Source organism: Buteo buteo, chromosome 21 (assembly GCF_964188355.1).
Source record: "Buteo buteo chromosome 21, bButBut1.hap1.1, whole genome shotgun sequence".
In the NCBI taxonomy this organism is placed as follows: domain Eukaryota; kingdom Metazoa; phylum Chordata; class Aves; order Accipitriformes; family Accipitridae; genus Buteo; species Buteo buteo.
Genome location: NC_134191.1, coordinates 13,758,892 through 13,780,854, shown reverse-complemented (window position 1 = coordinate 13,780,854; position 21,963 = coordinate 13,758,892). Strand labels below are relative to the sequence as shown.

Below are 21,963 nucleotides of genomic sequence, written 5' to 3'. Positions count from 1 at the left end.
GTGGGGGTGGCTGAACCGGCACAAGCCCGGCTGCCTGCGTGGGTCCGGCTGAGTTATGGTACAGGTCCGGCAAAGCAGAAGCTGCTTGTTTGTTTGGGGGGAGAAGCTGAGATTTCAAAGTGTATCTTGCTCCGCAGTGGGGTGATACACTTGTTGCTTGAAATTCCTACCCAGCAAGATACAGGGCGGTCAGAGTGGGCTGCTGTGGTAAATGTCATCCTTTATATTCTGGTTTTGGCTTTGTTAATATTATGGAGTTCATTCGCAACGTGGAACTGAAACATCTTTTTACAATGGTAATAGCTCTTCCAAGACACAGATCTTTGACCATGTCTAAAGAATTTCCCTGTCCTTTTTTTTATTTTTCTTACTGTGGTGATGAACTTTCATCAAAACAATTATAGGTTTGGTTTTTTTTTTTTTTTCCTGTAAAACCTCTTCAGTTAATCAACATTTTCCCATGGAAAAAAAGTTGCGGGGGGAGGAATTCTCCAAGGCCAGGAAGACTGGGATTTGGGTCTTGTCTTTGCTGTCTTTCTCCTGCCCACTGTTACAGGTGCGTGGACTGAAGTCAGAGGAGAAGTGAACGATCCCTGCTCTGTCCGGGCAGCGGTTTGTCTGTAGTGGTGATGCCAGGACTCCTCTGGCAGCAGCGTGAGGAACAAACCCAGCTCAGCTCTTCCTGGGGAGCTGCCTCATGGATACCAGGCTCTCCAGTTCCTCCCGTCCCATCAGCAGAAGCAACACGGTGACTTACAAAACCATTTGGGGAGGGCTGGCGGCTGGGAAGGTAAAGGCAAGAGGCCGCCGACGCGTTGCAGGCTGCAACCTCGCTGCTGCCCTGGGACGAGGCTTGCAGGAGCTCGGTATTTCACGGGGCTGGACGCTTCTTCCTTGCCGAGGTTTGTGATGCTCCTCAGGGGATCTCTGTGCTGCAATATAACATCCGTGTATAGGGAAATTGTCTTAAGTAATGGTTTCTGTGGTTTTTTTTAAGGTATATTTATCATATCTTTTATTGGAATAGAATTAAAGCGAAATTAGAAACTAAAATAACTTTAATTACGAACTTCATGATTCAGTATGTTGTAAATCCTTCAGCATAATATTGTGCCATAAAAATGCTATTTTGTGATAATTATTATTATTATTATAATTAATGTTCCTTAATTGCTAATGTCGCAGGCATGTGTTATCTCCCAGGTTTTCTTGCAGTGTCTCTGGAGGAGCTCCTCTGCGGGGGGATGTGGAGGATCCAGGTGGGCACAGGGCTGTGAGTGCGTGTCCGTGTGTCCGAGCGATGCTGCCGGCGTGTCCGTGTGTCTGAGCGATGCTGCCGACTTATCTCACCCCACGGTTTGCCTCCGGCTGGCTGGCGGCTCAGCACTTCCCAGAGAGGAGGAGGCAGCGAGCAGCAAGCTGGGATGAATGTTATAAGCTGTGAATAACGCCTCCGACCCAGGTTTTGCTGTGGTCTCGCGTGCGCTTGCGGTCAGCCATGCGCTCCCTCCGACAGGCAGAGGCAGGGTGAGCGCGGTTCGATGGCTCTGCCCTTGGTCGGGGTGGGAGCACCCCAGGGCACCCGTCTGTCCTGGCAGGGGTGGGTGCAGATCCGTTAATCACGGCCCAGCTAAGGGGTGAGGGCACTGGTCGGGGCTGGAAACCCGCTGGGTTTCCCCCCGTCTCCCTGCAGAGCCTCGGCTGTGCCAGGGCTGGCTGGTGGAGTTCTGGAGGTGCCAGCGGCGCGCAGGGCAGGCGGCCTCGCCGTTTCAGGATTTGCTGGAGCTGCCCCGTTTCTGCAGCAAAGTGCCACACGAGTTGTTCCCGGGCATCGCGTGTGCCAGGGGCACGTGCCTTTGGGACGGAGCTCCTCGTGGCTGCCCTCCTCGCCACCCCGCAGGCAGCCCTGCTCCTACCGCCCTGCCTCAGCTCAGCCTGCGAGCGGTGGATCTTCAGTGTTAACGAGCTGCCGCTGCTTCAGCCCTGTTATTGGAAGGGCTGCCCCGTTAACGAGGCGTTTGGGCTTGTGGCTGCCTGGTTGTTGAACAGCATGTGGCGAAGTTCAGCCAGGCGTTGGGCGACTTCACCTTCCTCTCCTCATTCCCAGCCTTGGGTCTAGCCTCTCCTCCTCACCCCCAGCCACCGTTTCCAGAGCACCAAGGGCAAATTAAATTCTCTCTGGTGCCTGCCAGGAGCTGTGCATGACGCCAGCCTTGGGCACCGCGTCCCTGGAATGAAAATGAAGAGCAAACACGATGCTGCAGCCTGCGGGTCCTAAGGGGCCCGTCTCCTCACTGCCGTCCCTGGTGAGGCAGGGGGATGCTGTAGGGAAACTGCCTCCCCGGGGGCTTGGCTCCCACCGGCTGCTAACACCCGGCCAAGAGCCGGCGAACCCACAGCACGGCAGGCTGTGGGTGGGGAGGAGATGCAGGAGATGCAGATGCAAGTAAGGGGAACGTGCGTGGGGGAATTAAGACTGGGCAGAGGGAGGTGGGGAGAAGACAGCGGGATGGGAAGGCGGTGGGATTGATTCTGTGGCCAGACTGGGGCTCAGCAATTCTCGTTAGCATCCTTTATTAGCTTGGAGGATGCTGCTGGGGTCTGGGAGGCAGCGGCAGAGAGCGGGTCCTCAGGCCCAGGTGCGAGGGAGGAGCAGGGAGCAGAGGGATGGAAAATGCCTGATGCCAAGCGCGTGAATTTTTCATGTGACCCGGAGGCCTCGCTTGTACCAGCATGGGGCTGCCCGGGACCAGCTGAGAGTGGGAAGGCATGAAAACAGCCACTGAGCCACCTGCTTCACAGTGGTGAGCGTATATGGGATGAAGCTGAAACCAGGATGCATTTTTAATGACGCAGGCAGGGCTGGGTTTCTTTAAATAAGACTAGACAATGAATATGTGCTCCCAAAGCTGTGTAGTGCGCCACAAATGCATTATTTACAGCAGCTTCTTCCTTGTCCATTTTAATTTTACATGGGCACTGGAGAAAGGGAAGGGACTCCTTGGCGTCTCGTGGCCACCCACTTGTTCCATGTGATGGAGATGAATTTCTGAGCTGCCAAAGGATTTGGTGTTGATCTTTCCACTAACTTGAGTCATGGGAGAGACAGCCAGCCTGGGGATGGAGCCCATCATCTAGAAGTAGGGGCAACTATGGCCTGGGGTTTAGTCTGGCTGATGCATCACCTGGTCTTAATTGTGTCATTTTCTGTCTTCTCCCCATGCATGAAATGGAGGGGGGATGCTCTTAGACCACTGCAACCCCCCCCAGTCCCTACGCGCGCTGAGGACAGCGTCTCTCCTCCTGGCACTGGTGGAGGACCAGAAAGCCTTTGGGAAGCAGACAATGACACGTCATCCTGATGGTAAGGGAGGAGGTGAATCTGCTCCATGAAAGGGGTGCTCAGCTGGCCCTGGCGAGGGAGGGTATGGAGCAGGCGGGAGTAAACAGCAGTACGGTAGGCTATGGCAGAGGGGGGTGGAGGGGTGCTCCAAAGGATGTGGCATTTCCCCAGGAGGGATGCTCTGCCTGGTTCCAGCTGGTGACAGGCCAGCCAAAGTGGTGAGCACTGACCTCATGTTGCTATTCAGCCCTCAACCATTAGGTTTCAGAGTTAACACCTTTTGCAATTAACTGGGGATCTCTTTATACCTCAGTTAGAACCATCAGGTCAATCTGTCCTGCCTTTTCCTGTCTCTGCAAGACTGGCTGCGAACCTCAGCCCACCCCACGTAACCTGCCGCAGGACCCAGCGCAGCGGCCACGGCGCACCGCTGCGTCACAAAATGCCCCCGGCACTAAACATGCCGGTGATGGCAGCGTGCCCTTCTGCCAGCCGCAATAAATCAGAGCAGCGATGTAGCCTCTACCAGCTATTGCAATGGTTCCCTGTGGGGTGGGTGTCCCTGCGCCACGGCCGGGGCAGTAATGCCACATCCACGGTGGTGGAGGTTCGCATTTCGGAGACTCTCTGTGGAGCTGGGGAGTTGGGCAGTGACTTTCTTTCCTACCTTCAAAGTTGCCCCAATTTGAAGTCCGCATTTGTTGCGTGCTGTGCAGGGACGCCGGGGTTTGGCTCATCAAGGGCTGCCTGATTTCCTTGGTGAGGAGCCCTCGGGCTGCCAGGGGGAAGCACAAAGCAATTCCAGCTCTCCTGAGCGGCTGCAAAGGTGGGATCGGAGTCCAGGAGCTGACGGACATGAGACCGCTTTCCCCGGTGCTGCCGGGCCTGGGAGGGTTGAGATGGCAGCTTGACGGCTTGGAAAATAGGCTGAGATGAAGGAATATCAATACGGAGAGCGAGCTGTTCCTGCCGAACAGCCCCGGGGCAGCTAACGTGAAATGCTGGTTGTCTCGGAGGAGTTGACAGGTGTCTGCATCAGGCTTCCTGCTAATTAAGCGCCGCTGTGAGTCACGGGGCCGAGGGATGAAGGAGCCGGGAAGGAGCTCAGCCGGAGCAGGTATGGCCGGGGGGATCTCTGCAGGACCTCCCTGCCCATCGGGGAAGGACTGGTGCACGCGTGGCTTGTCGGCTGGTGGATACACAGTCATCGGGGCAGGGAAGTCCTTTGGGAGCTGGGGATCAGCTTAGAGAAGAGCAGAGCGAGCCGTCCCACTGGGTGTCCGTCCTGTCTCATTGCGGTTGTGTGTCTTCCCCGGGGTCCCACGTGCTGGCACTGACGATGCCCACCCCTCCTGCTGCGGACCTGGCAGGGTCCCCCAGAGCATCTCCCACAACCACAGCTCCCAGCGCCCATCCCACCAAACCTCTTCCCAAATCAAAGGGCGCATTGCTGCCAGTGTGACAGGCTGGGGAAACAAGGGTGCTCCCAGACCCCTCTTTCTCCTGATCCTCTTCAAGGCGACGTTTTTCACCAGCACACCTCCTCCTTCCCAGCCCTGGCTGGGGGGGAAGCTTCTCGCTGTAATTAACGGCAGCGCTGCTTGCCCACCGAGGCCTCGAACAGAAAATTCCCCATTTCGAGGCACGGTGGGGGGAGGAAGGGGCTGCTCGCCAGCAATGCTTTGTGGACCCCGCTGATCCGGAGGGTGCCTGTAGCAGCAGGCGCAGGATAAGAGCCGTGCTGGCAGGCAGCAAAGAGCCTTCCTTCTCGGGCAGAGCCGGGAGAGGGGGGACACACGCTGCCCTGGTGACAGCCCCTGTGCCACCCAGGGTCCTTCCCCAGGTGCCTCTTCAGTGCCTTTTGCCCGCCGGCCCCGCTTGCCTCTGCAGCTGCGATCCCCTGAAAAATGGCTCTATTCAGTACTCATTTTAATTTCACCCTGGATCCCTAGAGCTCCGCAGACACAGTTTGTTATCCTGGCTGTCAAGAAGCTTAAAGAGCTGCTGACACCTCCTGGAAAACTTTGACAAACCCTCTGGTTGGACCCAGTGCTGCCTCCGCAGCCGGTCTGCCCAGCCTTTCTCTTCCCGGGTCTTGATTAGCTAAGACGGCTGGGAGGAGGACAAAAAGCTCGTGGCTGACATCTGGGCAGAGCCGATCCCCTCCTGAGGCCCGTGCCCTTTTGAAAGTTGCCCTGGGACCGGCTGGGCAGAGCTGAGCTGAAGAATTTGGGTGCGAAGGTCCCCCCAGCCCACATTTGGGTGGCAGGCTGTTCTCTGGGCCAGGCAGATTTCACAACCCAAAGGGCCTCTGGGCTGAGGCGACTGGATTTCTCCCATCCCTACGCGTCGCTGTTCTGCGCAGGGGGTTGAAACCCTGGTCACAGGTTCAGGAGGGTCCAGCTTGCGATGGTCCAGGGGTGATAACCAAGGGAGGTGGCGTGTGCTTGAGGACCCGGGCGCGCTGTGCAGGAGTCTGCCTTTTAGCAGGAATTTTTAGCTGTTGAATATTGCAAACAGTTGAAAAACTGTGAATTTAGCTGATTGGTTTTAGCCCCTCACCACTCAGACTGGGTTAACCCGGTGAGCTGAAGAGCCTCTCCATCTCTTCGGGCTCTCTCCAGCGACCTAATCCTCTCCCAATTAGTTTCTTTTGTACAAAGTAGTTGTCAGCCTGCTTTTAGAGAGCAAAATGCCCCTCGGTCTCTTCGGTAACGTAGGGAAAGCGCACCAGACACACCGAGAACAGATTGTCTCTCAAAGTAATTTTGGTCAAAGTTGTGGGTAAGAAGTGCCGAGTCAGCTTTTAGCATAATGAGAAGGAGCCGGGCGAACCCCTCACCGCTGGGCTTTGGATCCAGCTGCCACTGGAGCCATCTTCTGCCTCCAGCCCTTCTTCCCAGCACCCTGCCGAGCGCGGAGCTTTGGAGCGCCTTTGAGGTGCCACTCAAGCCGGCTGTCCTCGGGGCACGGCGAGGCTGTCAGCCCGTGGCGTTTGTCGGGGAAGGGGGGGTGAGGATGCGCAAGGAGGTTGGGGAACGAACGGAGCAATTAAAGCCCCTTGGGGAGGCAGGATAAAAGGCCAAGCTTCCTGAGATAACGAGGGTCTCTCTGCGGGGGTGAAGAGCCCAGACACGGGGGGAGGCTCCGTGAGTGACAAGCGTGTCCCAGTGCCCGCCGGGCACCGTGTGGGATGAGCCGTGGGACCGGCTGTGTGAGCTCTGTGGGTCACCGTGAGCCCGGGGCTGTCTCCCACCCGCTGGAAACCCACCCGCTCTCCTGCCAGCTCCCTCCGTGGGCCTGCGCCGGGCTCCCGGCATGGGGGATGCTTGGGTTTTCTCTTGCTGTCTTTTTTTTATTCCCTTCTCTCAGGGCTGGACCCTCCTTGGTGGCTCGGGAGGGACAGTCCCGCAGCTGGGACGCCCGCTCCTTTCTCAGCTCCTCCACCTTGGTTTCCCTCGTCGCTGGATGGATGTCGACAATCCATCTTTCAGCAAAAATAAATCGCTCTGATTTCCTTCCCGCCGGCGCTGAGCAGGGGGGGACACGGGAACGGCAGCGGTGGCCCAGGGCTTGGTGCTGCTGCATCGCTCAGTCCTGCCCCGGGGAGGAAGAATTCATCCCTCTCCTCTTGCCTCTGCAGCAGGAGATGGCCACCGTGGGACCAAGGTGCCCGTGCGCAGGTCCTGGGAGAGAGCGGATTTAAAAGTGGTGGTGGGAGATTGCCTGAATATCTCTCCCTTCTTCTTTATATGTTTAAGAGGTTTTGCTGTCTTGGTAACTCCCCTGAGAGACCTGAGCAGCAGCCTCTTTGGATATGAATACCTGACAAGTTTTTAATGTGAAAGGAATTCACTAAATTTAGTCTCTTGGAGGAAGGGAAAAAAAAAAGAAAAAAAAAAAGTGTTTCTTTCAATCCGGGGGAAGCGATCCAAACCCCAGCCACTTCCCTGCCAGCAGAGCTCGCCGATTTCTTCTCTTCTCCTCTGTCTCGAAAGCTTTTATGTCTGGGCCCCATGTGTGTCTGTGCACAAACAAGAGGTGGGAGAGTGGCAGGCACCGACACCACGTCCCGGGGGAACGCGCCTGTTCTGGCTCCTCCCGGCCTCCTGGAGATGGATGCTGGCGAGGGCAGGGTGTGGGGATAAATGGGGAGAAAACCTTCTTTGTGTCAGGAGGGACTGCTGTCCAAGTGGTAGGGACGTCGTCTTTGCTCCCAGGTGGGCTTTGAGCAAGGCGTGAGCATTGGGGTGCTGAGGGCTGGAAGGAAAGAGCACCTCTGCTGTTGTACTCGGTCAAATCACCTATTTTTCCCTCCATCCTCCTTCCTACCCTTGCTCGAGCCTCTGAGGGCCCCTTTCCTTCTTCCTTCTGGTGCTTGAGATTCACCAGGAGCCCCTGGCTCCCTTTTCCAAAGGACCCGCAGCGGCCGCTGCTGCGCTGCTCTTGCTGAAGGAGGCTTCCCGGTCTCCACGGCTTCGGAGGTCAGTTCCTCCCGTCAGCCAGGACAAGGAGCTGTGTGCGTGCTCGTACCTTGGCCCACGCCTGCCGGGATGCTGGTGGAGGAGGTCCGCGCACCCGCGCCCGCACAAGGTGAGCACACGCCTTCCGTTGCGGATGGGGGCAGCTCCCAAACTCCAACGGCACGTTCCCGTCTGAAGGGTGAAGGGTGTCCCAGTGCTGAGATTTGATGGGGATAAAGGTCTGGCTGGTTGCATCCGTGAAAACCTGCAAGAACAAGCCACCCTGCAAGGATTGTCCATGGAGAGGTTCCCCCCCCGGCCCCCATGCTGCAGCACACGGTGGGGTCCCAGTAAACCACAACCATCTGCAGGTCCGTCTCCTGGTGGGCCAGTCTGGATAGAGCCGCTCCCCGCTATTTCCATCCCAAAGGTCTCTCATGAAATCAGGGGAGATCCTGATTATAAACGCTGTATTTATTTCTGTTGGTCTTTACAAAGGTCTCTTCCCAACCGAGAGATGATGGAGCGTTTCTGTAGGGCCTACACAAACAAGCGGGACCCCTTGCGTGGGGGTGTGCTGTGCGGGGGGCAGGCAGGGGAAGGGAATCCCTGGACGATGCGGGGAGAGGGAAAAGCAAGAGAGAGAGTGTAAGGGTGTGGGGCTGAAGGTGACAAAAGTGGCTGGCGCTGAACGTGTTTAAAAAAAGACGAACACTCACCTCAGCCCCCCATTTAATCTCTTTTTATGGCTTTTATTATTTTTTTCCCCCTTTCTAATTTTATTTTTAGGCAGACTGGATGCGGTGCCAGTGGAAAGATGCTGACTGGACTTCCCTGGGGAGTGCGGTCCGGCCGTGGGCTGCAGGGGGAAGGCCCAGGACGACCCCCCACGCCGCTCCGCCCTCAGGTGAGTCCCAGCCCCGGCGGTTGCCCCACAACCCGGTCGCGTTGCGTGGGGGGGGGGGGGGTCGTGCGCGGTCCCCACCGCTCCATGGCCGCTTTTAGAGCTCCTCCCCGCGCGGCATCGCCCTTTTAAGGGCAGGCGGAGGGCGGGGAGGCTCCGCCCCCTTCCCCCCTCCCTCGCCCATTCCCCCTTGGGCGCCCCCTGGAGGCGCCGCGCGCGCGGGCGGGCGCGCGCCACCGCCTCCCCTCCCTCGCGCCGCCGGTGCGGGCGGGCAGGCGGGCTTGCGCGTGCGTGCGCGCGGCGGCGGCGGCGGGGGCGCGCGGCGGGCGGCGTTCCGTCGGGGCCCCGCGCCGCCGTCCCATTCATGCGGGGCAGCGGCGGCGGCGGCGCGAGCGAGGCGGGCGCGGAGCCCCGGGCGGCGGCGGCGGCGGGGGGAGGCGGGCGCGGAGGAGGAGGCGGCGGCGGCGGCGGCAGCAGCGACGGCCCGGCGGGCGGCTCGGTGTGGAATGCAATTATGGCTGGCACGGCGGAGGCGAGCGGGGACCGGAGCCGTGAGTAACCCGGTTGCAACTTTCCTCCGCGGGCGCGGCGCGTGCCTTTCCGCGCCCGATGGGTCGGTTTGGTAAAAAAGCGCGGATTCGCCTTTATTGCCCCCCGAAAATCCACGGCGGCGGAGAGGGGGCTGGCCCGGGCAGGGCAGCGGCGGCCCGTCGGGGGGCGCGGAGGGGCCGCGGCGGCCGGGCTGGGTTGGGCCGGGCCGGGCCGGCGCCGCGCCGCTGCCGCCCGGGGCCAGCCCGCATTGCGCCCCGCGGCTCCGGGAGCGCGGCCGCGGGAACCGCCTCCCGCGGGGAGGACAAAAACCCCGCCGGGGATCGAGCCTTTTCCTTTATCCGCCCCACGCCCCGCGTGGGTTTCGCGGCGGGGTGCCGGGGACCGGGCAGGTGCGGGCCGGACCGGGCGAGGGGGGGCCGTCTCCCCGCTCGGAGCCGCTCGGACCGGGGCGGGCGGTCCCGCGGGGCTCCCGGGGCCGGGGGCGCGTCCCTGCCCGGCGGAGCGGCGGGGCTCGGCCGCCTCCCTTCCCCTCCGCGGCGGGCTTCGCTTCCCCGGTGCCGCCCCGAGCGCTGCCCACCCGAGTCCGGCGCGGCCGGGAGGCGTGAGCGGGGCGCAGCCTTTTCCCGGGCTCGCCGCCTCGGCTCCCCGCTTCATCCATCCCCGCTCCTCGCCGCCCCGCATCCGCCCTCGCCTCCCCGCTGCCAATCCTTCGCCTCCCGGCTGCTTCACGTCCCCGCATCCCACCGGGGCGCGGCATCCGGGCTGGGCTCGCCCCGAAACCCGCAGAGCCGCCGTTCCCCCCCCCCGGCAGCCCCGGGGATACCGGCAGACCGGCTGTGGGGTTTGCTCAGCGAGGCAAGGGAGCCCTTGCGGGATCGGGATGGCCGCCGTCGCCCTCGTGATAGTCGTTACTATTGTGATCGCGTCGTAGTTTCGCAGCGCAGCGCCCGGGCACCTCTCCGACCGAGGCGTGGGAGGCTGCGGTACCTGTGTGCGGGGCTGCGTGCCGGTGCGCGCCCGCCGCCTCCGGTATTAACGTGGAAGGTGGCGAATAAAGCTGGCTGCGCCTTCGCTGTCCCTGAAGCCCTTTCCCTTTCCCGTTTCTGCCCCTGCAAACGCACACGGCGGCTCCGGCGTGCGAGCGGGGAGGGATTTGCAAAATCTTTGTGGCATGCTGAAATAAATCCCGAAATCCCTTCTTCTCTCTTGTTCTCCTTGCGGGGAAATTCTTCCTTCTGCCCCTGGCCGAGTGCCGGGGTGGGGGGAGCTAGGGGAGGAGGGCTGGTGTGTAAACAGGGCTTAACATGAAGGTCACTGGTTAAAGAGGAGATGGATGGGAGAGAAAAGACAGGCATTAACCTCACTTGTTAGCTCCCTCCTTCCTCCTGCTTTGGGGAGGACAAAACAAAAGCAGAACCTGCTAACGGGGGGGATGAATATTCATGATCCTTCTCCTATGCTCTGGGACACAGAGGGGAGAAAAGTTGGGCAGATGAGCTGCCTTTCCGAAGCTGCTTTTCCTCCGGCTTGCGAGAAAATCCCTTTCTGCTGAGCGAGGGCTGTGTCGGGGGGAATTACCAGCCTTCTGCTGGATTTTTTTTTTTTTTAAATTTTTTTATTTCTTTTGTGTGTGGCTTCGAGGAAAAAAAAAAAAGGAAAAAAAAAAAGAGGAGCTGAGGCTATTGACTACATCAAAGGTTATCCATTTGAAAACACCATTTTCCTCTGAACAGCGGCTAATTGCTTCCTGAACAATCCCAGGGTCTTTTGTATATACTCAGTGGGTAAAATGAGTGACTCGATGTCTCTCTCTCAAGACACTGGTGACCGAACGGGGTGGAAAGGTGGAGAAGCCAAGGAAAAGCAGCAGGGCAGAAGCCTCTGAGAGGATGCATGGATAATTTCTTAAGCGGCTGCGAGGGGGGAAGGTTTTTGCTTCTGCCCGCTCCCCGCAGCGCGGTCTGCTGGTGCCGGTGGATGCCGGCGCTGGCAGCGGCGTGGCGGCACGGGGCTGTAAGGAAGGCTGGTAAGGAAGTTTGGATTCAAAATACCCGATCGTGCGTGTGATCCGGTGCTCCCCGTCCTCCTGCAGCTTTGGCTGCCGGTGCCGCTCCTCCGAGAGCGGTGAGCCTGGATGCGCTGCTTCCCGGGGGGCTGCGGGGTGGCAGCGCTGGGGGCTGGCTGGCTCCTGCTCCTTTGGGTGGCTGGGCTTTCTGCAGCTGGTACCCTGAAGATTAAAGTTTTGGTGGCATTGTTTTTGTTAGCACGACGATAGTGGCGCCGGCAAGAGTTTTCCCTTCTTGGCTTATTTTTTTTTTTTTCAATAGATGCATTGGATTTGGAGCAGAGCGGAGGCATCTGCCTTCGTGCACACTCGGGCCGTGCACGGAGCCGTGGAGAAGAGCCCTTGTGCCTCTCGGTAACACAAAGCCCTTTTCCCATGCGAGGCAAGAGTGCCTTGCGAGAGATAAACAAACTCCTCTGAACTCCGGCGGAGACGGGGCCGAGGGCCACGCCGGCAGCTCCGGGCGAGTGCTGTTTCGCCGGAGCTTTGCGCAGCCGAAATGGAAGAGGGTAATAAAAGCGGCGCTGCTGCGTGCTGGCAGGGCTGCCTCCCCTCCTCCATCACGGCAGCAGCCGGGGCCGGCCCCTGCCCTGCTCCCTGGGTGTAAATGTCATGCCAGGCAATTTATTTCGGTGGGTTCGCTGCGTTTGCTATCCGTTGAACAAAGGGAAGGATCCGGCCCTGGGATCGGACTTAATGAAGGAAACTTGTACGTGTTTATTCTCTAGGCTGAGTGTGGGTCAGGGCCTTTGTTGCTGCCTGCCTTGCTCCTGGCTGTAGCACTAACCACCGGCGAGAGCCGGAGTCGGCCCTCAGCTGGGAATTTTTGAGCGGGAGTGCCCGATGCTGATGCCGCTGGCTCCCTACAAACCGGGGGGAGCCTTTCCTGCAGCATCGGGCTTCTGCTGAGTCCCATTGGGCTTTGTTGATGACCACCTCTCTGTATAGGGTGTTTTGGTGCTGCGGTCATTTGTGTCCACAGTGAGGGGTCAGTTGTGTTTTTTGGCACTCCCGGCACAACAGAAGGAAGGTGGACCTTGGAAGAGGCAGGGCAGCGGAGGTGCTGCCATCCCTCTGTGCGGTGATGGGAAGGTGGGCATGGGTCACCCCGATGCCCGTATGCCATCCTCACTGCCTGCAAGCTCAGATTTTTGCGTTGACCTGGGCTGGTGGGATACATGCGTGGAGATGTTGGGTTGCTGCTCTCTGTGATCCATTGATGTCTCCTCCAAATTGTGTCATTAGATACTTGTGTGCTATTTGGAAGACACCAGTGGGCAGAGTGCTCCTGGCCAGTGTTTGACCGGTGAACGGCTCGGTGGTGTGCCATGTGTGTGGAGGAAGGCCTAAGGGCTGGGAATCACAAGTGATGGGGAGCTTGGTTCAGCATGGCCCACGATCCCTTACCTCTCTGGGGTTTGGGCTGGGGCCCGTTTTCCCAGCAGGGTGCTGAGTGCTGTGGCTCCATGCAAAGTGGGGAGGAACCAGCGTTTGCCACTGTCCCGTGCTGGGGTGGCTGGTTTGGCTTCAGGCTGGAGCCAGCTGCTTCTCTGGCTGTAGCCCATGACATGTTCCGGGCAGTGCTATGGGTCACATCCCACTACAGAGAGGTGGTGTGTGGCGAGAACACGTTTGCTCTGACACCGTCTCTGACCCACAGCCTCAGCCATGCCCCTCTTAGTCCTGGCTGGGATGCGGCATGGAAGCCATGTAGATACCCCAACGTGGTCCTCCAGCTACGCTTGGAAGCCAAGTTTGAGCAAATATCTTGTGCATCATGGAGGTGCATCATGAGCTCCAGCCAAAAAATAAATCTTGATGGTTTCCATGCCGGGCACGGGCATACACAGCTTGTCTCCCTTGCACTCGGCGTGTTGTGTAGCCAAAACACCCGTCTTCCCACCGGCTCATCAGAGTGTGGCCGGGCGCAGGGCGGTGTCCTTGTTTGCCTTGCTTCCCTGAGCATCCTGCGTCTGCGGCTGCCTCCAGCCCTTGTTCCAGGTGGAAGCCGCCACTTAAAACCCTGAATTAAAAACATTTAAAAGTTTATTTTCCCTTTAGCCAAGGCTTGGCAAACCTCCTCCTTGTTGCCAGTGTGCCGAGATGTTTGACCCTGGAGAAAAACTCCACATGCAGACCGTCGGGCTCACCCTCCATAAACACTTTTGCTCCTTTCTTCTCTGAAGTCTTCTTGCGTGGTGTAAGGTGGGCTATTTTGGGTGACCCCTCCATCCCTAAGGTGTGGGGTGCCTTGACGTGATGGGGGCTAAGTCCACCCCTGCCCCGTGGGCTGCTGTGTGCTGGTCTATGCGCAGGGGCCGAGACCCTTGCGAGCCGCCTGAACCGCAGAGGAGATTTGTTATCGCCGGGGTTGATCCGGGGCCTGGTGCGAGCCAGGGCGCGATATCCTCTTTGCTCCTTGAGCTGTGCTTGTGAGGGATTTCGCTGGAGAAAGTGCCTGGGGTGAGAGCATGGCAGGGGTGCCGGGTACAGGCTGCGTGGCTCTGGGGGACCCGCTGTGCGGGGACCGTCTCCCCTCCGTCTCTCCTCCTTCTCCCCTCCTCTGCAGCCTGCGGATCAGCCCCAGGGCTCGGCACCTGCCTCTCCTGTCTCGAGCATCCCGCAATCTGCTGGCCAACTTGGCAGGGAGACCCAGGAGCAGTAGTAATCCAATTTGGGCAGTTTAGCTGCACTTTGCTATCCGTGCTGCTGGCCGGAGCTTGGCAGCTTTAATCCGGCTAATGACCCCGGCTTCAGGGATTGAGTAACCGACGACCATTTACTTGATTTGGTTTTCCTTTCTGTCGGCAGTGGAGGACAGAGGCTGTGGCTGTTTCCGAGTCCTGCCCCTCGTATCGGGGACGGTTTCCAGGTGTAGGTACGTGTGGGGACTGGAGGGCAAGGGCAGCGCGGAGGGGCACTGCAATCCCAGTTTCTCCTTTGGGAGATACCTCCTTCTCTCTTCCCATTTTCCATCTGCTCCCCGTCTTTCTTGGGTGAAGATAAGCCCTTCTGCCGGAGCTGTTTTGAAACATACTATTATTTTCAGTAAGGCAAAGCCAAGAAAAATAAAGCGCCTCTCTTCCTTCGGTTGCCTACTGTTTAATGTACAAAATACAGGGGTGGTAATTGCATTAAAATATATATAATTATACTGGAGGGAGACAAAAAAATATCTTGCTAATTGCATGGGTGTTTTGAACTGATAAATGTTGAGTGATTCACGTTTTCTTGGGAGTTTGGTGGAGCAGAGCTGCGGTCCAGCACATGAGGGGTTAGGAGCAGGGCTGGTTTCCCACCATTACTGGGAAGCCAGCTGGGATGCTTGCCCTCCCGGGATGCTCCAAGCCCCTCTGGGGTAGTGCCGGTTGTGTCTGGGGCCCGATCCGGCTACCGCAGAGGATCGGGCCCCGGACACAACCAGCATTCCCCCCATCCAGGCAAATATTGGCATCGTTGTAGAAACCCTGCAAATGCCTTTGCTTTACGTGCTTAGTTAAGCAACTGCTTGTGTGTCAAAATATTCAGGCTCTTGCAGAAGTAAGCCCCTGGCGAGAGGAAAGGCGGATTCCCATCGGCGCTTGTGCTGGGGGAAGAAATTTCCTGCGTGATGTAGCCCCAGGTCCAGGGGCTGTTCCCCCCCATTAATGTCATGTCGGCGCGAGTGGTTACTGCTAGTGGCTCACCCCTTGGGCAGGGTGGGAGGAAGGATGGTCTAACGTTTCAAATGACACAATGTGAAAACCACATTTCCTTCTGCGAATGCTGACCCCGTCAGAGCTGCCGATAACATCACAGGTAATTATAATGGCAATAAGTTGTTTGCTTTGTGCGTGCAGCCGTGCTCTGTGTACAGGCGGCTGCTTCGCTCTTCCTGTCCAGACTGTTAGTTTCAACAGGGGAAGAGGAAAACCCAAAAATATTTTAGGAGGAGTTTAAAAATAATCTTTGAGCTTGGCCGGTGGGCAGGATGTTTCACAGAATCATGTTCCCCGCTGGTCCAAGTCCAGCCCTGTGGCCCTCGGAAGGCTTTGCTGGGCGGTGTTAAGTGCTGTCTTGTCATTTTGGCCAGCCTGAGGACTTGCTGCTGGCCTCGGAGCCGGGGGGGGCCAGGAGCCATCCCTGGGCTTTTGCTTTTGCGCCGGCTGGGTCGGGCTGCTCTGGTACCCGAGCAGTGGCAAAGCCAGGGCGTGAGCCCAAGCTCGAGCTTACAGCTGCCGAGGCCTCTGTAAAACACTTAAAATCTGTTCCCCAGCGTCTCACTCCCTCCACCCCCATTTCCTCCTCGGTGGTTTTTATTCCTAGGAGTGCTGGCATGCCAGCAGGGTCCCTGCCTGCCCACCGCTGCTTATCTCGGGGTCCGGCTCCTGGATGGCTGCATCCTTTCCGGAGTCACGGGGGGCTCTCCCCTCTCTGGCGGGACCGGAATCGGCCCGATGAGCCCTTCTGAAGTCAAGAACCTGTTTTTCAGGCTGATGTCATCGGGAAGAAATGGGGGAGGAGGAAGGCAGCGCCGCTTCCGAAGGAGAGCTGCCATCGAGCCCGTGAGGCCGCCGGCGGCCCCGGCTTCCACTGACACCCGCTATTATTCCTTATTATCGGCACGGTAGTGGTGCCCGCAGGCCTGCCGGCACACGCGGGAGAGGTCCCGCTCTGCGCGGCCTCGTGCCTGCGTGGGTGGGAGGCGGGAGGGAGGGATGCGCCCGTGCCAGGGGCGCGCGTCGGCTTGCACCGGGACTCCGAGCAGGACGCCTTGAGTCTCGCCCTGGCCCTTTGTGGGGTGGCGGCGCTTGCTGGAGCCACCATCCAGCCACCTTCATTAGCAGAAAGTGGATTTTTGGCAGAGATTTTTATTTTTTTATTTTTTCTATTTTATTTTTCTCCCCTCTCCTTGGTTTTGCGGTAAACGAGCAGGTCTGTTGCGCTGACGCCTGTCGGGGTCTCAGCCCCTCGTGCACCGAGTCAGGCTGTAGCGGCACGCCTGTGTCCAGCGTGGGTCGGGGTTGCAACCAGGATCTGCAGGAAGAGAAGCAGCCTTGCTCTGCTCTCTCTCCCAGCCAGCACCTCTTGGGCAGCGCTGTACCCACGCTTCGACGTTTGCTCTGCCCGGGCCGGATGGGTAAGACCCCCAGGTCAGTTGGGTAAGACCCCCTTGCTGCAGGTGGCGGGAGTGGAGGTGTGCTGGAGCGGGGGGGCCAGCAGGAGAGCAGAGTGCGGGCGCAGCCCCTGCCACGGTGTGTGCGGTGCCTCCCGGTTTTTATCGGATGCCCTGCGCTCGTTGTGCTGCGAGCGAAGCCCCCGTTAGTCTTTTGGAGCTGTTTTCCCTGTGGTGGTGTTGCTGCGGGGAGGCTTTTGGGCTCTCCCCCTTCCCCTCGTTGCCCGTCCCGCTGCCGAGCAAGTCTCCGCTAGCTCTCCGGCTGTCTCGCTGCTCCTGGGTCAGGTCCAGCGTGGGCAAAGAGAATGCAGGGCTGTGCTGAGGTGGGACCTCCGCAGGGCAAGAGGAGCCGGGACCTGAGCCGATTCCAGCTGCAGTGCTCGGGGCAGCACGACTGAGACGGCAGAGAGGGAAGGATGGGATGTTTGGGGGAAGGAAAGGCATGCACGGCTTGGGGTTTAGCTGGGGAAACCTCGTTTGGAGTTTTGTGGTCTGTTTTAATTGGCCCTAACTCTGGCAGCAGTCGTGCTCAGCTCGCCACGTGATGGCATGAGTGCTGGTGTCAGCACGGGGCCGGGCGGAAGCATGGGAATTTCAGCTCAGCTGGGATTAAACCAGCCTTAGAGCGACCTCCCTTTGCTGGGAGCAGAGGGGGGTCCAGCAACCAGGAATCCTCCTGTGGCAGTGCTTCATTGCAAAGCAGGAGCTCACTGGATTCCCTCTGAGATTTGGGGGAAGCGCAGCTCTCCCGCTAGCCTTGCAGACGCGGTTGGGAGGTGCGGATGTGTGTGCGTGTGTTGGAGAGGGGAAAGCCCAGCCTGGGGAGCCGGGCTGGAAGAGGTGCCTTGATCTGGGGGGGGGGTCAGGCTTGTGTTCGTGGCTGCCCTGGCCCAGTGAAGGACGTGGAACAGCGGGTTCGGGAGCGAGGAGCAATGTGTTATGACACATGGAGTGAGATCAGACAAGGGAAGGATGCTGGTGGCCAGAGGACCAGTCGTTGGACTTCTCTACTGACTGCTGGGAGACCTGGCTGGTGGGTGACCTTCTGGATCCCTGCAGGTCCAGCTGGACCAAGGGGACCTCTGCCAGCAGGGCTGGTTTTCAGGACATTTACATGGGGCAATGGACTGATGGGATGTGAGAACCAGGGTCTGGAGCGTGTGGGCAAAAGCCAAGGTGGAAGGTGGCCTTCAGGGGACTTGGTCTGGGCTTTGCTCTGAATCTGGGGACAAAATGTTGATAATTGGTCCTGGTTGAGGTGGCAAAATTCACATCAGTCTGGGGTCTGAAGCCTTGAGCTGGCCTGGGTTTTCACAGTAGGAAGCTGCAGTCCCGTAGCTGGGGTCGTGGTGCCTTGGGTCAGGGTCTGCAGCATGTCAAGAGGCACAGAGGGTTTGGGGTGGGGTGTTGTGCTCCATGTATGCTGATGGACAACCTTCCTGAAGCAGGATGGGGAGGGAGCAGGCTGTGTCCTGTGTGGATGGTCAGCTGTGGGCTGTGCGTTGGTTTCCATCCCAGGCATCGGTCGATCTAGACCTTTATATTGCTCCCTTGGCTGCAGGAGCTCGAGGGAAGGATGGGGTGCACTCTCCTCTTGGGAAGTACACATCCAGCATGTGGGCTGCGTATAGAAAGCCCCTCGGCAGCCCTTATAGGGTCCCTATAGGGACTTTGATACCCAGATGAGTTGTGAGAATAAAGGAAAGGACAGCCATCAGCTTTCACTTTCAGCATAGCTGAACAGAGTTGGGGAGTACGTGTAAGGTGTCAGTCCATGCTCAGTTTCCATGGCAGGGACAAGCAGTCCTGGCAGGACCTGCGGAGACTGTCTTTGTGTGCCTCTCTGCCTTGGGACATTGTGGTTGGGGCAAAGCCTGCATTTCCATCTTGGAAATACTCGTGAGCCCATTTGGGAACAGCTCTCTGCAGGGCAGCATGCAGTCCCTTGATGGCGAGAGCACGTGGTGACTCCAGAGCGGTTCTCCTTGGTCTGACATGACTTCTTGTGGAGGACCGGAGAAGGGGAACTGTGCGCTTGAGAAACACTATTTAATTTCCTCGCTACTTGTTCTTTTATGGCCCTTTTTGCTGAGGGTCACGCTTCTTCCTGAAGCCCTTGATGGCCACTTCTCCTTGTCACGTTTTTCAGGACAGAAGAGGTTGAATTTCTTGTCCCGAAGATCCTTGCAGAGCGGGAGTGGAAGCTGCTGTGCCCACGTGCGCTGCAGTGGCAGGGCAGGATGGGGTCCTCAGCCCCAGCCCGGGGGGATGGCAGGAGCCTGGGAGGAAACTGAAGATGCTAAAGATATTCCTGATGCAGGTGACAGTAATGGAGATTGGAGCAGGGCAGCTTTAGAACTTGCTATTGATTTCATCAGGGTGTGGTTTGAGCCAGGGATAAGATTTGCAATGATTTAACCCGCTTGCTAGGGAGACACCCTAGCCAAGTAGTTTTTAATGACTGTGTGCGGTGAAGGAAGGAGTTAAAGTTTAGCCCTGTTGCAGAGGATTGCATACGTACTGCAGCTCTAACTCGGTACCACCACCAGCCTTTCCTCATTGTTGCAAGGCTTTTCCCAGGCAGAGGAACCTAAAAATACACCAGCTGTATGGTAAGGCTGGCTCTCCTGCGGGCTTTTCTCTCCCCCGGATAATCTCCCCTCTCTCCCCTTTGCTAATTACTGGCAGCTCAGCAGCTCGTGCGTTTGAAAATGGAGCCGGTCCCTTCTCGGACCGTTTCCTGTTGCTGAGAGCAGCGAGTGACTTGGAGAGATTGCAGGTAAAGACCCATTAGATGCCATTTCCCCTTTCGGGGGTCAGTTTTATGGGGGTTTTCAATCCCATTGCTTCACTCTTATAGCCTCCCTTGCAAAGTGCAAGGCTGTAAAGCTCTTGGGGCAGTTTGCAGCCTCATCCCACTGCTTGAGAGCAGCTTCTCTCCAAGACAAACAGTGCTTTCCCTAACCCTGGGGGTGCAGACCTGCCTGGGACCCCAGTAACCATGCGGGGGTCCTGCCGGGGTGTTGCACGGTGGCAGACAGCACCAGCGGCGATGTGAGCCCGCCGGGGTCTTGGTGATGCAGGAGTGGGGACGGCAAGTGGAGCTGGGGGTGCCAGATGCGCACCTCTGTGCTTGTCGGCGTGTTTTAAACCCCGGCTTCGGCTGTTTTCGTGAGAGCTGCTGCTTTGTAGCCTGGCTGCCGGTGCTGACTCGGCATCTGTCAGTGCTCTGGACTTGCTGCCCGGACGAGTGGAGAGCTGGTCCTTAATGTTCTGTCCAGTCTTTGCCTTTTAAGGTTAGTTTCTCCATCCCACTACTCCTGCTTTCTGCTATCAAAAGCCATGGTTATTTTCCCAAAACATGATCTCCCATTCCAAACCCAGGTTTCTGTCCGCGCTGCGGGACCAGGAAGGTCGCAGCCTCGGGGGATGAATGCTGCGGGCCCCTTGCCACCTCTTTAACAGCAAGCAAGTGGGACTCAGGCATTTGCGGGGCATGCCAATGGCTTTTTGATAAAAGGCTCTTTTGAAGCCAGGGTGCGTGAGCGTCGGCCGTGAGGAGACGGGCAGCCCCATCCAGCTCATGCAGCAGTTGCGACCATCTCGGCATGGCCACTTTCGAGGTGAAACCAGTGAGCAAGTGTCCTCTCTGGCGTGGGATGAAAGGGACTGGGGCGGATTTGATGCTTGCACGATGGCTTCGCCGGCTTTGTTTCTGACGGCAGGTTTCCTGCTATGTACGTGTGTGCGCGTATATATATGTGTGTGCGCATGGAAAACAAAACACAAGCCTGCAGTGCTGTCTTGCCGGTGGCATGGCCCCACTGTGGGGTGAGCCAGCCCTGCGTGGGGATGCTCTGTGCTGCGGGATGCTCTGCGCTGCATCGCTTGCTGCCCAGGCAGCGTAACAGGGAGTATTTATGGTCCTGCTCTGCCACTTGGCACTCATGCATCCAGGCTGGGGTGTATTATTTTATTTTAGCCTGTTTCAGGGCTGGGCTCGGCTCCAGGGTGTCCGCTCAGGGTTTTCCATGCTTTTGGACCGCGGTGGCGGTGTGCGCGGTGCAGGTCTCGCTTCCTGCGTTGGTCCTGGGCTGGCTGCTTGAGTGCAGCCCTGAGGGGTTTGGGTGCTGCATGGTTCAAAGCGGGTGCTGGCGGAGGAGCTGCCCTGCTGTTAGCCGAACCGTGACCTCTCCGCGGGGGTTGGAGGCAGTGTGACGGGAGGGAAATGCCCTTTGGCCCCCGCTCTGTTCCTTCCCGGCTGCTCCCACGGAGCAGTGCCTGTGCTCCAGTGCAGGACTGCCTGCTGCCCCCACCGCTGTGGTGTTGGACCCCACTTTAATTCAGTCCAAGTCTCGGGCACCCAGATCGTTTAATCCTGAAGAAAGCAAACTAACCATTCCTGGTGGTTTTTTTTAGTAGTTGCTGCTGATGGTTTTAAGCAGGACTGGACAAAACCCCCGCTGGTGTCAGGGCACTAGGATGAGGTGTTGCTGCTGACATATATTTAGGAGCAGAAATCTCAGTGGAGCTCTGCAGAGTGTCATCTCTGCTCGCCCCACCTCTGCCTCACTTTGCTTTTCTCCAACTCCTGAGTAGCAGTTCCCTACATTCATTTGGGAATCTCCTGTTGGCGTTTCTAGCCCTGCTTTGTGGCAGCAGCCCGACCTCCCGCTCTCCCGCCCGCTTCCCGAAATAGAAACGATGAATCATAGAAACGCACCAAGAAAGCGACTTCCCTGTCCCACTCGCCCATCCCAGCAGGACGATGCTCTGGCTGGCATCCCCACGCTGCACCACGCTCCCGCTTTCACCTCCGCTGCCTTCCCCGCTCCTCTCCGCGGCGTGTCGCTGGCACGTGAGTTTCGTGTCAGTGGTGATCTTGCAAGGGTGCTGGCCGTACTGTTCCTGGAGGGTGTCAGCCCTGTGGTTTGCGGCAGCTTGGTGAGAGCCGTGCCCGTTTCTTGGGGTGGGAAACCTCCCTCCAGCAACCCACCAGGAAACCGCGCTGCCTGCCACTGCCGGGCTGGCGGCTTTCTGAGCTAACGGGGGGGGTGGTCGTGCTGACAGCGCGGCTTGGTCCCACGCGTCGGTGTGGTTTGGGGCTAATAAGCTCCGATCTGGGGTGCTCGTGGTTATGGTCTTGCTGACAAACTTGTAAAAATGAAGATGCTGGGCAGCGTGGCTGTTGGAAAAGGTGGCAGGAATGGAGGATTAGGACCATGGGGATGATTTCCAGGGCTGATGGCTTCATGGTTTGGTTGTGTCCACACTCGTGGAGCTTTCTGGCACCTGGCTTTGGTTGCAGTGTTGCTCGTATGCCGTTGCCCAAATCTCCCTTGAGGTTATTGGCTTGGAGGTGGATGTGTCGGGGGGCAGAAGGGAGCAGGGTGGTGAGCACGTGGGCAGAGGAGAGCTGGTGGAGATGGCGGATCTGCAGAGAGGGTTTGGAAGTGGTGCGGAAGCTTTGCCCAAAGTGCT

General features: G+C 58.3%; 1 protein-coding gene across 4 annotated transcripts in view; it reads left to right on the top strand.

The window, feature by feature from the left end:
• The first annotated feature begins 8,616 nt into the window (after positions 1 to 8,616).
• The window catches only part of PLXNA1 (plexin A1), a 121,137-nt gene continuing 107,790 nt past the window's right edge, over positions 8,617 to 21,963 (top strand). The window contains exon 1 of one of the 4 annotated variants that reach the window (XM_075053145.1): positions 8,617 to 8,713. The gene's annotated coding sequence lies outside the window, so the exon portion shown is untranslated. Of the gene's footprint in view, positions 8,714 to 9,124; positions 9,262 to 10,913; positions 10,960 to 10,991; positions 11,289 to 21,963 lie in introns of those variants that run through there. The other 3 variants (XM_075053143.1, XM_075053144.1, XM_075053146.1) reach the window with 3 other exon arrangements.